Here is a 15318-nt window from a genome sequence, read left to right on the forward strand (position 1 = left end):
GGATCGCTGCACCCAAGGCGAGAGACATTGCCCGGCAAGGGATAGGTTAGCACAGGCGGGAGGTTTGTGTTACATTCACCCAGGTGCCGGGTCCTCTGCCCGAGCCCGGAGCCTGTTTCTCTACTGCCCCCTCGCGGCTGCCGTGGGCAGAGCGATTCCAGAGCCTGGGATTTTGTGTGTCTGTCAAATGAGATGAGTAAATTGAAGAGGCAACGTCTCTCATTTCTGGGCTGATTCCATTGTGATCCGAAACAAAATTGGAATCTGGGTTCCGTTTCGGTAGGCAGCTTCCTCTTTGTCTATTGTCAGGGTTTGGTTGTGCCAGGAAAACTGGACGTGCCTGGAATTTGATTGTTTTCCAAAAGATGGAAAGGGAGGGAGTAGAGAGAGGGGGGATGCGACACTCACAGTCACCACTGGGGGCAGTGAGTGCAGGGGACAAATCCTGCAGTATCAGGGAGAAGCCAGCTGGGGGCAGAGCTCACCATTTTGCCTGCCACAACCCCAGGTAAGTGGCCCCTCTGCCCCAAACCCCTCCCCCAGCCCTTGGTCCCAGTGCTGGAGGGTGAGAGAAAGACCACCGGTCCTACATCTGTGCCTCCCCGCCCCCAGCACCACCTGGCCAGGCATCACCGCCATGGCCTGCAGCACCTTTGGGCGTCCCCTTCACCAGCAGCTCTGGGTTGCAGCATCTAGCCACAGCTAGTCATCCTGTGTGCTCACCCCCCCCCCTCCCCTGGGAGTGCTGATGGGGAAGGTGTGCTTGAGCCCTCTTTCCCCCCACTCCTGGGTCAGGACTGGGGAGCACCAGCAGGGGAGGCCTGCATGGCTCTCTCTTTTGCCAACTTCCCCAGACCAGGCCTGGGGAGCTCCAGTGAGAAAGGGCTGTGTGACCCCCTCAGACTTCTCTACCCTTGGCTGGCTCCACCCCCAATTCCTCCAATTCTGGGCCTCTGCCCCAACTCCTGGCCCCGGGATGGCCCCTCAATCATTGGGCTACTCTAGCTCCAGGGAGCACAATAAGGATGTAAAAGACTAGTGGAGAAGTCTACTATAGATAAAGCTTTGCTTTCTGGATAGTATTTTGACTAGTTGCTATAAGATAGAGTCAGCAAAGGGGGAAAGGGTACAGCAGCATGGCCACTTTGAAACCCGCGTGGATCAGCTGTGGGCAGCTGCCCCTTTGAAATGCTGCCTGTGTGCCTTTCAAAGGGACAGCCTTGGAGCCCAGGCATTTCTCAGAAATGGGGAGGCTCTCCATGGCATTTCCCTGGGGCCTCCCGAGCTGACCCCAGGCTCCTAGCGGCATGACGTGGAGACTGAGCTCACCAGGGACTGTGAGTCCCACTGGGGACTCCTGTGCATTTAAGAGCAGGCACCTGCATGCAGCTATGGAGTCAATGGGACTTCCCGCTGCCCCCCCCCCCCTTCGAAATGTAAAAGAGCCCCCAGCAGGGCCTCACAGTCCCCCGCTGATCCTGGGCTCCATGCTACAGGGCATGCCGCTAGGAGCAGGGGTTCTTGTACATTTCAAAGATGGAATGCGGAAGTCCCTATGGACTAGTCGATTAACTGCATTTTAACATCCTTAGAGCAGCAGATCTGCATGCCCCTCCCCCCAGGTTGGACCAGGGTAGCACTGGGTAAGTTTTCTGGTTCCATATAAACTACATTTGCCTAGTTTGTGTATGAGGCTACCAGGTGGGGTTGTGTGCGAGGCGTTACAACTATCCAGATACATCCCCTCTACCTCCCCACATCCACTGGGCCAGTGACCCTCCCAGAGCAGGCAGCCAGCTTGGCTTGGCCTGATTTATTTCTGGCGATTCCACACTGGCTGCTCTTTGTAACCCTGATGCCCTCTAGGTCAGGGTGGGAAAACACCAGCCCTAGGACTGAATCTGGTCTGCCAGGGCCAGCCCCTGAGGGCTCCCACCCTGCTGTATTTACCTCTGCCTCTGCCTGTGCCAGTACGGGGGAGCACAGCTCCCTTTGACTGTGGATCACCATTCCTGACCAATGGGAGCAGGGCTCACCTGCGCCTGTGGGGGTGCAGGTAAATAGAGCGCCAGTGGCCCACAGGGGCTAACCCTGCTGAATTGACCCCACTGAATTGCGCTCCCTTGCGGGAGGTGCTCACAAATGGTTGTTGAGTAATTTGTTCCAAGATTATCTCAGGTATTGAAGTTAGGCTGCAGGATCTAAAAATCCCCTGAGTCCTCTCTGTTTCCCTTCACCAAGTTGTTTACTTTGGGAGACTGCAGGAGCTGGAGTCCAGATCTCTAGAGCCACCTGGAAAGTCCCAGCAATGGGGTAGCCAGGGCCTAAGAGAGAACCCAGAGATTTCACTCCCTAGAGAAAGATCATCTTCCTAGACTATAACTGTCAGTCTAGCATGTCCCATAGTGAATCTCCCGCTCTGGAGATGGTGAACTGCCCTTTCACTGCATCAGCATAGCTGGGATCCAACTGATCAGACTGGTCATAAATATTGGTGTCAACATAAGGGGAATTTAATATTCTTCCACCTCTGCCTTTATTTCCAAGAAGAAAATACCTTCCAAATCCACAAATGCCAAAATTCCCAAGAGCAAAACATTCATTGTCCCTGGTGCTGTATTGGCTGGTCACTGCACAGACCCAGGGGGCTGTGGATTGTCCCTGCGGGTTCCGTCTAATCCGAGGAAGGAACAGATTTAAGAAGGACACTGACTTCCTCATTTGCATACCCCTCCTTATAAGAGACAGGCACGTTGCTCCTGACAGGAATATGATTGACTCACTCTAGGGATCCTGGTGCAGAAGTCAGACCTATCCAGCCTTGGTGTGTGTGCAGCACAGGGCGCGGGAATCCTCCTGACAACTCTGTGCTTTAGGGCCAGCGTAGTAGATTGGGATCTACTGGTAGAGACTCTGACAGGAGAACCTGACTGGTCTGGCCAAAATCTATCAAGAGCAGCACTTCAGCTGCCCCTTCACCCCATGATGCACATCTCCTCCCCTCTGCCTTGGAGCTGCCTCCCCCTACAGAGTCTCCTGCTTGCTGTGTAGGACAGGAGAGGGAGAGCAGGGGGTGCTGATACCAGGGTTCCCACCTCCCACCCTGTATTCTATCTCCACAGAATGAAAGGGGGCACAACAGGGTTTAGGATGGAGTCTGCTGGCTGCTTTTCAGAGTGGTGCAGGGCCAGGGCAGGGGTGAGCCTGCTTTAGCCTCACTGCACCACCACCCTGGAGCCACCTGTCCTAAGCAGTGTCCAGCTGGAGCCAGCTCTGAACCTTTGCCCCAGTCACGAATCCCCTTCTTCACCCAAAGTCCCCACCACAAGCTTAGCTCAGACCCCATCTCATACTCTAAATCCCTTAGCCCAAAAAGAGATCTTGTGCCCCAACCCTCTGTCCCTCTCTGGTGAAAAGGAGGGAGGATGGGAGCAAGGGTTGGGCCTTTGAGAAGGGGTACAAAGGAGGCGGGGCAGGGTATTTGGGTTTGAGGTAGTCCCTGGATTGCATTTAAATTCAAAAAGTGATCTTGTGTTTAAAAAGGTTGGAGACCCCTGGCTTTAGGAACCCTACAGCGACTGTGCAGCGACTGTGCTTCCTCATACAGGGACTTCTCAGGTGGGAAAGAAAGAAAGAAAGAAAGAAAGAAAGAAAGAAAGAAAGAAAATCCCTTTCTTTGTGGTGACACCCCGGAAACCCTGACAGCCGAGGGGCTGGGCACTCGCCCGGATCTCCCTGCCAGTCCATTCTCTAGACGGAGGGGAGGGCTGAGGCCGGGCGGTGGATTCGAGGCCGTAAGTTCTATGGGGAGCCCGGCGCTCCAATAAGGAGCCTCATCCCCTTGTGTGACTCGAGCCCCCAGCGCGCTCCAGGGCACCGACAGCGGCAGGGATCCCCCGAGTCCCCATCTGTGTGTGTCACCGTAACGCAGGGCGAGGTCCGCAGCTCTCAGGCTGAGCTGTTTGTGGATCCGCTGCCCCCTTGTGGCGAACGGGGAAAGGCGGATTCCGCAGCCCGGGTTTTTGTCTGACCACCAGCAGGTTTCGTGTCACTGTGTCCAACACAGTAATAGCGGGCGGTGTCCTCGGGCTTCAGGCCGGTCAGTTGCAGGTGCAGCAGGTTGTTGGGATTGTCCCTGGAGATGGTAACTCGGCCTTTCAGGGGGTCCGCATAGCGCGTGGTGCTCCCATCCTCGCTGATACTAGAGACCCACTCCAGCCCCTTCCCAGGAGCCTGACGGAACCAGAGCATCCAGTAGCTGCTGAAGGTGAAGCCGGAGGCTTTGCAGGAGAGGCGCAGAGAGTCTCCGGGCTTCTTCACATCCCCTCCGGACTCCACCAGCTGCACCTGGGACCGGGCACCTGCGAATAAAGGGATGTTAGAAGAACCGGTAGAAAACCAGCGAGAATTCTCTGGGGCTTCCGTGTCTGTCATTGGGTCAGGGGCACAAAATACCTTCCAAAGCCGCTACAGTGAAAACAGCTGCGACCCAAAGTCTCATTGTCTCTGGTGCCGGCGGGGAAAGTTCTCCGGGGACTGGCTGGTCACTGCCCAGACCCAGGGAGCTGCGGATTGTCCCTGCGGGTGCAGCCTCGGCAGAGAGAGGCACCGATTTAAACAGGAACCTCTCTCCCCTATTTGCATGGCCCGCTGCTTATAATGGACCCAACCTCCATCCCTTCCTTAACACAGAATTTCTTCCTCGGGGCTTAGGGCGGAGTCAAACCCTCCCTCGCTGTGTCTGTGCAGCGCCCTGCCCCGTGGCGGTACGTTAAAGGAGAGAGAAGCAGCTGCCGGGTGTGAGCCCAGTTCCCTGGTATTGAATTAGGGTCCGATTGTCAGCTAGTTATCCCGTCGTGGAGAGGGACTCCGAGGCCCTGCCCGTGCGGACATCGGGTCAGGGGGTCAGTGCCTGGGGAGGGGTCGGGTCACAGGTTTGCATGGGGCTGGGTCTCTCACCGGAGGGTTACAAGTCTCGGGCTGGCGAGCGCGGTGTGTCCTGCAGCCTGTCCCGAGGTGAGGGCGGGGAATGAGGGTTTGGAATCAGTCCAGGGGGGTGTCCCGGGCTCACACAAACCGCAGGCGAAGGCGGCGAAGGGGAAGCAGCAGGAGTCAGCTAGTGGGGCGGGGATTTGTGCAAAGGGGGCTCGGGGCGGCAGGGTGAGGGACAGTCCAGGCGAGACGCCGCCCCGTGTGACCGGCAGAGGGAGACAGGCTGGATTTGCCCCAGTCACAGCAGGGAAGTTGGGAGGCAGGAAATTTCTGGGCCGTAGCCAGAGAAGGCCTGTGATTGTGGCAGGTCAGGAGCGGGGCTGGGACCCACAGTGGGGGAGGAGGGGGGGAGCTTTTGTCAGGGGCGTTACACCTTGTGCTGTGACAGTGACAGTCAGACCTCGAGGGTTCAGGAGGTCAAGTAGCGATCAATGCGGCCCAAAGGAATCTCTGAGGTGTGCACATACAGAGGCGCACACAGAGATATATAGAATCTAACACTTGCCATCCCCTCCCTGTGTAGCTATAGCCAGGCTCAGATTGAGAGAGGAGCCACAGTGGCTGCAGCCCAGAGCCCTGGTATGGGGACGGGGCAGAAAGATCTCTGGGACCCCTTTATCCTGGGACCCTGGGCTGCATCCACTAACCCCCCATCTGGTTATGGTCTGGAGCCGCATTACCGGAGCGCAAGGGAAAGCTGCCCTCACCTCCAGGCTCCACCCCCACAGCTCCCATTGGCTGGGACTCATGGAGTTGTCCCAGAAAGCACCCTATCCCAGCCTCAATCCCCCTCCGCACTGCAAACCCCTTGGCTCAGCCTGGAGCCGTGCCCTGCACCCTACAGTCATCACCCCAAGCTCAGTGCAGAGCGTGCACTCCCACTTCGAGCCTTCATCTTCTCCCGTATCCTCTCTCAAGCCAGAGTCCCCTCTTTCTGAATCCCTCATTTTTGCCCCCCCCTCCAGCCTAGGGGCTCCTAGAAAACCGAATTGCCCTGGGCCCCTAGAAGAGTTCGTCCGCCACTGTCTGCGCCTGTCACATTCTCACCGTCAGTCCGTGTATCACGTGGTGCACTCGCATTGGAAACTGACTTGTCCAATCAGCGAGCGAGAACATCTGGGCAGGTTACCTGGCTTGATACATAATCCCATCGCCGCGAGTGTTAAAAGCACGTGCTGCAAAAGCCGGCAGGAGAGAGGTTCCAGCGCCACCTGCCGGGCCAGCCCCACAGTCCGAGGGACGCTAGTTTCACCCAGTATCTGTGGGATGCAGTTCCAGCCTGCGCCGCTATCCTCAGTATCTCCAGAGACAGCTCAGCTCAGGGTAAATCTCTTCGGGCTTCACTTGCCCAGCCGCACCTGAGCGAGGACACCTAGGCAAGGAGAAAAAAAGCAAAGACAATATTAACTCCGAATCCAGGGCTCTGTTCCTAGTTCCCCTCTGCCCCACGGGAACTGGGGGCGGCGAGCAGGGCCAGGAAAAGCAGCAGAGGTTCCATTCTCGGGCTCAGGAACTGAGGGAAACTCCCCAGTGGGCAGATTTGTGTCTGGGCAGGACTGAGGCTCCTGGAGCCAGGCGCTAGTATTTAACTAGGACCCCGGGCAGGGCTTTCTATGCAGGGGCGCTATAAGCGATTCCAGGAGCTGAGCGCTCATGCGGGTTCCTCGGGTGAGATTAGGAGCTGTTAGAGGGAGACCTCAGTACTGGAGGAGTCACTGACAGTGTCCATTCGACACTGGGAAGATGAAAATATACAGCCCCCGGCCCAGAAGTTATGCACAATGCCCTGAGGACCTTTTCTACAACATGTACCTCAGTTTCCCCATTGTGAAACGGTGCTGCTAACCCCGACTTGGGACTACTGTGGGAAGGGAGACAGCAACTGCACCGGCGAGCGGACACGTGGGGACAGGGAAACAAGACCATGGAAGAAATGAGCCAGCCCATGAATCTCTGGCCCTGACCCCAGTTTTCTCCTTCTCCCGAACACACACTCACAGCCGGGGCCGAGAACGGGGAAAGGAAAAGCCACAGAAATGGCATTGTCGCTTTCGTGCACTGAGGGAAACTCCCCAGAGGCCTGTCCCGGCAGGTTTGTTTTTGTTCATTCCCTCTGGGGCACCTAGTACTGGTCACTCTGGGCAGACAGGACACTGGGCTAGAGGGACCTTTGGCCTGACCCAGTCGGGCCCTTCTCATGTTCTTAAGAGACAGAATCTTGTCGCGGCGCGTATCACGGTGGGTCCCAGCGGGGGCAGTGATACGTGCCGGTGTCCCCAGCGCTCAGCGAGCGGAGCTGCAGGTAAAACTCGTTCTTGGCGTCATCCTTGGAGATGGTCGCTCGGGATTTCAGGGCCGCCGCGTAGTTTGTGCCCCCGGAGAAATGGACGCGCCCGACCCATTGCAGCCCGTGGCCGGGCAGCTCCCGCACCCAGTTCCACCAGGCTTGGGTGGAGATGGAGTCCCCGGATACCGCACAAGTGACTGTCAGGTCCGCGCCAGGGGCCACCAGTGCCGGGGCGGACGGGACCAGCTGGATCCCGGAGAGGACACCTTGGAGGGGAGAGACACCGAGAAGTGAAGCCGCAGGGAGAATCCAGACTATAAGCAAAAAACAGAAAGAAGGTGGAATCCTCCCCTCCCTGCCTCACCCCCTGCTCTCTCTCTCTCTCTCTCTCTCACACACACACACACACACACTCACAAGGCCACAGCAAGGGGAGGAGAAGGGCAGTGACAGGAGCTTTCCTCATTATTCAGCACGCGGATGGAGAGAAACCTCTGGGGGTTTCTGTATAAACACGACCCCAGGTGGCTGATTTGCATGAAATGTTCGCGCTTCAGTGGCGGGTATAAAAACAGGCCAGTGACTACTTTGTGGCTACCCCTCCCGCCTCCTCCTTCTGTGCTTTATTGGACGCATCTGGGCCATTCCCAGGGAGACAGGGCTGGGGGTGGCTGGAGAAGGGGCCTAAGTCTCGTCTGTTCTCAGTGTGGTCTGGTGGCTCTGACCCGGGGGCTGGGAGTCAGAATCCAGGTTTCTCCTCCCGTCGGGGCTGGGGTCTCACAGAAACCTGGCGTCTAACTCCCTTGGAAAATTGAAGCTCTGATTTCAGCATACCCCCTGCACCACTCTCAACCTAACTTCCTAAGGTCCCTGGGAAATTCAAGCTCTGATTTCAGAACATCCCCTTCAGCACCCTCAACCCCCTGCCTTGGAGGATCTGAGCAATGCTGGATAAATACACCCGATTTTAAATACAGTGTTTAAATACACCCGATTTTCTTTTTTCTTTTCTTTTCTTTTCTTTTCTTTTCTTTTCTTTTCTTTTCTTTTCTTTTCTTTTCTTTTCTTTTCTTTTCTTTTCTTTTCTTTTCTTTTCTTCAGAGACTACGTTTCAAGGAGGAATGTAGCCCGCTGAAATAAATGGATTTTGAAGATAATTAGTTCACTGAAAGCCTCTTAAGCCATTGCCCAGATATACACAAATCTAAGGTTAAAAATCTCAAAAGCATCTAATAAATTACAAGCCTAAATCACATTTTCAAAAATGACCTTTCATTTCGGAAGCCCTCAGTGACCTAAAACACTTTGTCCCATTTTTCAAAGGTGAGTTTATGATTTAGGGCCTTAAATACCTTCGATTTATGTAAGAAACCTTCTGCAGAGCACCCCCGTGACTCAGTGCTCTGTTTGGAAGGCAGGGGACTCTGGAGAATATGGCCTATGGGGTCTAGGATCTGGTCCACCAGGCATAACTGCTGCTGGGCCCGCACACTGCTGCTTTTACCTGCGACTCTGCAGGTCTGGGGGAATTCGAGCCCCATTAGCCACTATCAGCCCTTCCCAGCCAATGGGAGCTGCGATCGCTCGTAGCACAGCAGCAGCGGCACACCAGGGGCTAACTCTGCTGAATCGCCGCCTTTTTTGGTCCACTCTTTTCGCGCGGCCTGTTTTTGTGCTAACGCGCATCACTGGGGTTTATTCTGCCGGTAGGTGCTCCTAGCGCAGTAGTAGGTTCCTGTGTCTTGTGGAGTCAGATTCTCCACTCGCAGGGAGAACTCGTTCTTGGAAGGGTTCACAGTGATGGTGGCTCTTTTGTGAATGTCAGGGAGGTAGATGGTGTTTCCATACTTGTCTATAAATCCCAGCCACACCAGCCCTTTCCCTGGGGGCTGCCTGAGCCAGTGCCACCAGTCTGAGCCAGTGGAGAGGGCAAAATCCGAGACAGCGCAGGTCAGACTGAGGGACCCTGAGACCGTCACCTCTCCTGACCCGGACTGGGTCATCTTAAAACCCAAGATGGAGGCTGCCAAGAGAGAGAAAAGCGTTAATGGAAGAGGTAAGGAACCAGAAATGAAGGGGGTTTCTCTAAGGCAGACCCTCAAGGTCCCACTGCGACTGACTGGGAACCGGGCACCCAAGTCCTCGACACCCCGCCCAAGTAGCTATTCCTCACAGTCAGCCCCCAGATACTCACAGGCCTGGAAGGCCGAGATGAAAACGCAGAACAAGCACAGGTTCATGGTGTTTCTTCACTGAAAACCCCACTTCTGCGCAGCGAGTAAGCAGCTCAGTTCCCTGGGACTGACTCGGGTCCTGTCATTCTGGAGTTTCTCTTTAAAGAGGGACCCGGGGGAGCGGTTTGCAGGCAGGTTTCACAGAGCGTCACACCCCGGATGGGGTGGGGCTGAGCAGGAGAAATCGGTCGGTAAATTCCTCCAGAATCTCAGTGACTCCAGGGGTGACACTGACCCCTGTGCTGTGTGCAGAGGGACAGCGCAATGCTGGGAGGCTTTGCAGGAGAAGCGCAGAGAGTCTCCGGGCTTCTTCACATCCCCTCCGGACTCCACCAGCTGCACCTGGGACCGGGCACCTGGAAACAAGGATACACTTGTAAATTAGATTAACAGCAATAACACCAGACCGTGCTCCCTTTCCCGGTAATTTATTTGCACTGGCTCGCACCCGTCTGAAAATCGATGACTCAGTGGGATCTCCTAGTTCCCAGTGGAGAGCCCGGTCCCCTGCCCGCGTCCATCCACCTTCTCCCAGCCCCTTCGTGCCGCCCTCCGTGTGCTGAGTTGAGCGCAGCATCTTTCTTCCGCAAAGGAAGGGCATAGGAACCAGGGCCGGCTCTAGAATTTTTACTTCCCAAGCAAAACATTTTTTGGCTGACCCCTCTTTTTTTGTTGGCTTTTACACGTTTGCACTTTCTAATTTTTTGACCGTTTAATTTTTTTTTAAATAAAAAAAGAAAATTTGTAGTTAGTGAAATAAAACAATTTTAAGAGATCACAATTATCAAAACCAAATTGATAGCCTGGAAAGGGAGGTCCAAAAGGCATGTTTACAGAAAATGGGCTAATAAGGAGACATCCTGTGGCATCTTATAGACCAATAGATTTATTGGCACACAAGCTTTGCTGGGCAAAAGTGGGTCTTTGCCCACGAAAGCTTGTGCTCCAATAAATCTGTCAGTCTATAGGCTGCCACAGGATTTCTGGTTGTTTATGCAGATTCAGATTAACAGGGCTACCCTTCTGATTCTAAGCTAATAAGGATTGTGAAACCTATTGTGTCAAATGCATTGGTAAACTCTGTGGGGAAGACTATATGGATTTTCTATACCTGGTACATACAGTGCCCAATAGAGAACACATCGGTAGATTATCAAGCACAACAATAACAGCAATCCATCATTGACCATTAGAGGGCGATCACTAAATCTACCGCCCACGTAGAGATGTTTGTAGGCGCAGCTCAGGATGCATTCAGTGGTTATAAAGTCCTGCAGACTAGCTGGTTTATCTTCTTGTTTAAAAGACTGTGTATAGGTTTTAGCTGGAAGGTTCCCTAGACTGCGTAGGTGAGTTTCCCTGTATCCAGCTCTTAATCATTCGCAGGAGGAGTGATTTTTTTACGGAGGGAATCGGCTTGCCTAGCAACCTTTTCCAGGTTGTGTAAGTCTGGAGAATATTTGGGCTTTTATTTCCGAACTCCGAGTAGTGAGAGAAAAAGGAACTCAGGGGTCCTACGGCCCGGGTGTGTCCTGGGACCCATCAATCTCTGTGCATCAGAGCAGAAAGCTCCTCTCTCTCTCTCTCTCTCTCTCTCTCTCTCTCTCTCTCTCCTTCGCTCTCTACGAGGCTGGGGATTCACTTTCACCCAAAGCAGCTCTGTGTCCGATACAGAAGGAGGGGGATGGCAAATAGGGGCGCAGGTGGGGTTTGCCGGTGGTCTAATAAACCTTAGAGAGAGAGTGACACCGGTTTCACTCCTAACCTGTGATATTCATGCGTCGTTGCTTGTGTGAACTTTATGAAATCTGGACTCTTAGAGATTCGCCCTTCTCTGCTCCTGCCCCTCTCTGCGGAGAGGAAACTGAGGCGCTATGGCTGCAGAGAAACCGCTTCCCGTTTTTGTACGGGCCTTGCTGCGCTCGGTGTCACTGTGTCTCCTTGCGCAGTAATAGGTGGCGGTGTCCGCAGCTGTCAGCGAGCGGAGCTGCAGCGAGAACTGGTTCTTGGCGGTGTCTCTGGCGATGGTGATCCGGCTCTGGAAGGCCGGGGCGTAGTTCGTGCCCCCGCTGGGTCCATACACATACCCCATGTATTCTAAACCTTTCCCAGGAGCCTGCCGGATCCAGCTCCAATCGGAGCCAGAAGAAATGGAGGAACCAGACACGGCGCAGCTCAGGGTGAGGGTCTCTCCGGGCTTCACCGCGCCCGGCCCGGACTGGACCAGCTGGATTTGGGACCGGACACCTGCAAAGACACGAACCGTTACAGTTAGATCCTCAGCTCGCTCCCTGGGGCTTTGATCATCCCCCGGGTTTCCCCTCCGGACTCACAGGGCGAGAGGGCGAGTAACAGCAGCAGCGACACCGCGGGGTCCATCCTGGGAAACGGAGCAACGAGAAGGAGGAAAAACTGAAACTCGCTTCAGCCCCTGGGCAGGCGGGTCCCGGGGAACCCAGGGGCTGCTATTTAACCCGGGCCCTGGCGGGGAGATTTGCATAAAGTCCGACACCCCGGTACCGCCCTAGGAAAGGGGCGGGGAGCGCAGGAGTCTTAGCGCTTCGGCTCCGCTGCGGCCTCGTGGCTGGGTCAAAGGGCGGGGAAATGAACAAGCGACCAGCGACCGTTGCGGGCTCCGGCCCTTTTCTTTCTTTCTTTCTTTCTTTCTTTCTTTCAAGCTTGGGTTCCTCCCTTTTTCCTCTGGCAAGAACCCACAAGTCAGCAAAGACAGTTGTGAAATCCTCATTTCTTTAATTTTTTTATGACCTGCCTCCCTTATCTATTATTTATCTGTATGGCCTCTAGCTGACTCTTTAATTGTTTCTGCCTCCTGCATAACGGATTTACTGGATGTAGGACAATTAAGGCGGTGGGATATTATTGGTTAGATAACTATATTATAATATGTGAGGACTGGTCAGTTCATTTCAGGACCATGATTGGTTAAGTTATAGCTGAGGATATTACAGTTTGCATTGGGGGCAAGCAGGAAGTAATTTGGGAAAACAGGAAACAGGAACATGGAGTCATGGTTGCTGGAAGCCAACCCGGTGAACATCGAATTCTCTGCCCCTTTTGGCTTCTGCTGTGGCGGGTCTCTGTTTGCATGAGAAGAACCAGAGTGTGGGAGGCACCAGCCCTCTAACCACACACCTGCAATTGTAGTGTAGACACAGCGAGTGAGTGCGAAGTAACTCCCGGCTGAGTAGAACTGGAGTGAGCCGGCCCTGGTGATTAACTCAAGGGCTGAGCCTCTTCAGAACCCAAGTTCAGAACTGTCCCACCTGGCTCCCAATCTGCCCGCGGCTCTAGGGGCCAGTATCTAGTAAGGTGCAATCAGAACAGAGACAGTGTCAGTAAAGGCCAATGTCTAAAACGCTCCTCCCGATGTTCCGCCCTCCCATCCTCCCCACCGAGCACTAAGGACTCGCACAAACACACTGAACAGGGACAGTCCCCAGGCCCCCCAGGCTATTAAAATGGCCCCGGGGCCCGGCAACTGCGGAGTAACTGCAGTCGGAAGCCATTGGACGCCTTGAAATTGCCCAGGCGAGACACAGGCATGAGCGTGTGGGTGGTGGGTGGAGCCCCCTTGGAAGAGACCAGCCCCCTCTCCAGTCCTTCCATCGCACCCTCTCCCCGTGGCCAGCACTGCCCCCTTCAATCAAAGCTAGAAGCATCCCCCCTCCCGAGCAGAGGCCCTCAGGATGCCCCTCCCCCACCAGAGGTGCCCCGGGCCAGAGGCAGCTGCGCCTCCGCTCCCCTCCCCATACCCAGCCTGCTCTGGTGATAAGAGTCTTCACCTTCAGCAGCTATGACATGGGCTAGGTCCCACCGGCTCCAGTGACCCCCAATACTGAGCAGTGGTACCATGTGCTGCTCAGAACGTGTCACAGCGAGAACAGAAACAAGGGCTCCCCCCGCCCGGGTGAAACGGGCCCGAGCGCTGTGGCTGCCAAACCCTCCGAGGGGCCCTGGGCGCTGCCCTTGTGCTGACGGGGAAGGGGGCGGAGCGGTCGGACCCGCCCTGGGACAATCCAGCCCTGGGCGCTGGGGCGGGAATTCCCGGAGCCTGTGCCCAGGGTCAGTCTGCGGGAAGAAACGCCTCGTGCTCCCACGTGACACTTTGCTGCCCCTTGTGGCTCTGCCCCTTTGGTGAGGGTGGGAACCATTTCGTTCCCTTTCCCTTTAAGGTTCATGTGACTATTTATTTTCCCCCAGACCCTGCATCTGAGCCTGTCATACACTGGAACCCCCTGCCCTGAGCCCCTCACATACCACAAACCAATTTTCTGAACCCTCACATCCTAAAGCCCAGTGTGTGTAGCTCTGTATAGTGTGTGACACAGTCGTTTATTAGCTCAGACATTTAGTCTCATTGGCCCTTATGGGGGAGGGGTTCTGCCCCTCCCTTACATGACCTGTGTAAAGCTCAGAGAAAACAGCAGCCCTGTAGCTGGGGATTCAAAGGGGCTGAGACTTTTTGGCTTTGTCTAGACTGGCAAGCATGTGATTTTGCAGAAAACTTGCCAGCTGTGTACACTGGCCGCTTGAATTTCCGGAAAAGCACTGACGATCTCATGTAAAATCATCAGTGCTTTTCCGGAAAAACTATGCTGCTCCCATTCGGGCAAAAGTCTGTTTCCGAAAGACTTTTGCACAAAAGGGCCAGTGTAGACAGCACAGTACTGTTTTCTGCAAAAAAATCCCCCATTGTGAAAATGGCGATTGGAGCTTTTTTGCAGAAAAGCGCGTCTAGATTGGCCACGGACGCTTTTCCACAAAAAGTGCTTTTGCGTAAAAGCATCCTGCCAATCAAGACGCGATTTTTCCAAAAATGCTTTTAACAGAAAATTTTTTGGTTAAAAGCATTTTTGGAAAATCATGCCAGTGTAGATGTAGCCTTTATGTGTGCAGTGTTTTGGGTTTTTTTCCCCTCAACAAAAAATCCTGGCTGCCAGGGCCCCATCAAAACTGTTCAAATTGTGCCCCTGCACTTCCTAAAGCTGATTCTGTCCCAGGTTTCCCCCTCCCCCTCCCACTCTCTCTGCTTTCCTGCCCTCTTCCCCCAGTCTCACCAGAGTTCACCTCCCCCCCAGTTTTGTTAAATAAAGAGAGTTTGTGTTCATGAAAAGATGTGTACTTTATTTGACATCAGGAAGGGGGACGTGAGGGAGGAATGAGGCACAAGCACTCAGTGGAGGAGACCAGGGGGCTCTCAGTGCTCCTCAGGGTGGAAGGTCTCCTGCAGGGCTTTCTGGATACTGACAGACTCCCAATGGACCTCCCAGATGGCAGCCTGCAGAAAGTGCAGCCAGGCTCACAGCAGCAAGTCCATGAGTAGCATCAGAGTGCCCAGGGGCAGTTCTGGCTCCATGTTGCAGACTGTGGTGTCCTGAGTGAGGGCAACCAGAGCATGAAGAGACAAAATGCTTTGCTGTCCCTCATTGAGGTAGGCAATCAAGCAGGGAAGCCTAAGAATCGCCCGTCCATGGGGGGTCCCTTTAAGCACAGGGCTCAGATAGCCTCAGGCAGCAGCCACACAAAGTAAGTCCTGACCTGATGCCCTGCTGGACCTGGCTCTGGCTGGCCTTAAATGCAATTCAGCATCCACTCAGTGCGGACGTGCTATTTCGAAATGCATTTTGTGTGTAGACGTGTTAGTTTGAAATAACTTATTTCAAATTAACTATTTTGAAATAAGATATTTTGAAATAACACTGTAGTGTAGCCATACCCTGAGGCATGTTTCTCAAACTGTGAGTCACATCCGGAACAACTTACAGGGGGGTCACAGCTGGATCC

At 54.4% G+C, this 15318-nt stretch overlaps 2 protein-coding genes and 1 long non-coding RNA gene across 3 annotated transcripts in view; 2 read left to right on the forward strand and 1 right to left on the reverse strand.

Annotated features, from left to right (window-relative positions):
- The window catches only part of LOC149521034 (leukocyte immunoglobulin-like receptor subfamily A member 3), a 1043054-nt gene that overhangs the window by 80902 nt on the left and 946834 nt on the right, over positions 1–15318 (forward strand). The gene's annotated exons all lie outside the window — the stretch shown is intronic.
- The window catches only part of LOC149521036 (Fc receptor-like protein 5), a 238989-nt gene that overhangs the window by 51539 nt on the left and 172132 nt on the right, over positions 1–15318 (reverse strand). The gene's annotated exons all lie outside the window — the stretch shown is intronic.
- Positions 79–3629, forward strand: LOC149521040 (uncharacterized). The gene is made up of 3 exons (XR_016348111.1): positions 79–508; positions 1593–1643; positions 3544–3629. It is a non-coding gene; the product is annotated as an uncharacterized LOC149521040 (long non-coding RNA).

This window comes from Pelodiscus sinensis, chromosome 30, assembly GCF_052426305.1.
Source record: "Pelodiscus sinensis isolate ZL-2025 chromosome 30, ASM5242630v1, whole genome shotgun sequence".
Taxonomy (NCBI): Eukaryota; Metazoa; Chordata; order Testudines; family Trionychidae; genus Pelodiscus; species Pelodiscus sinensis.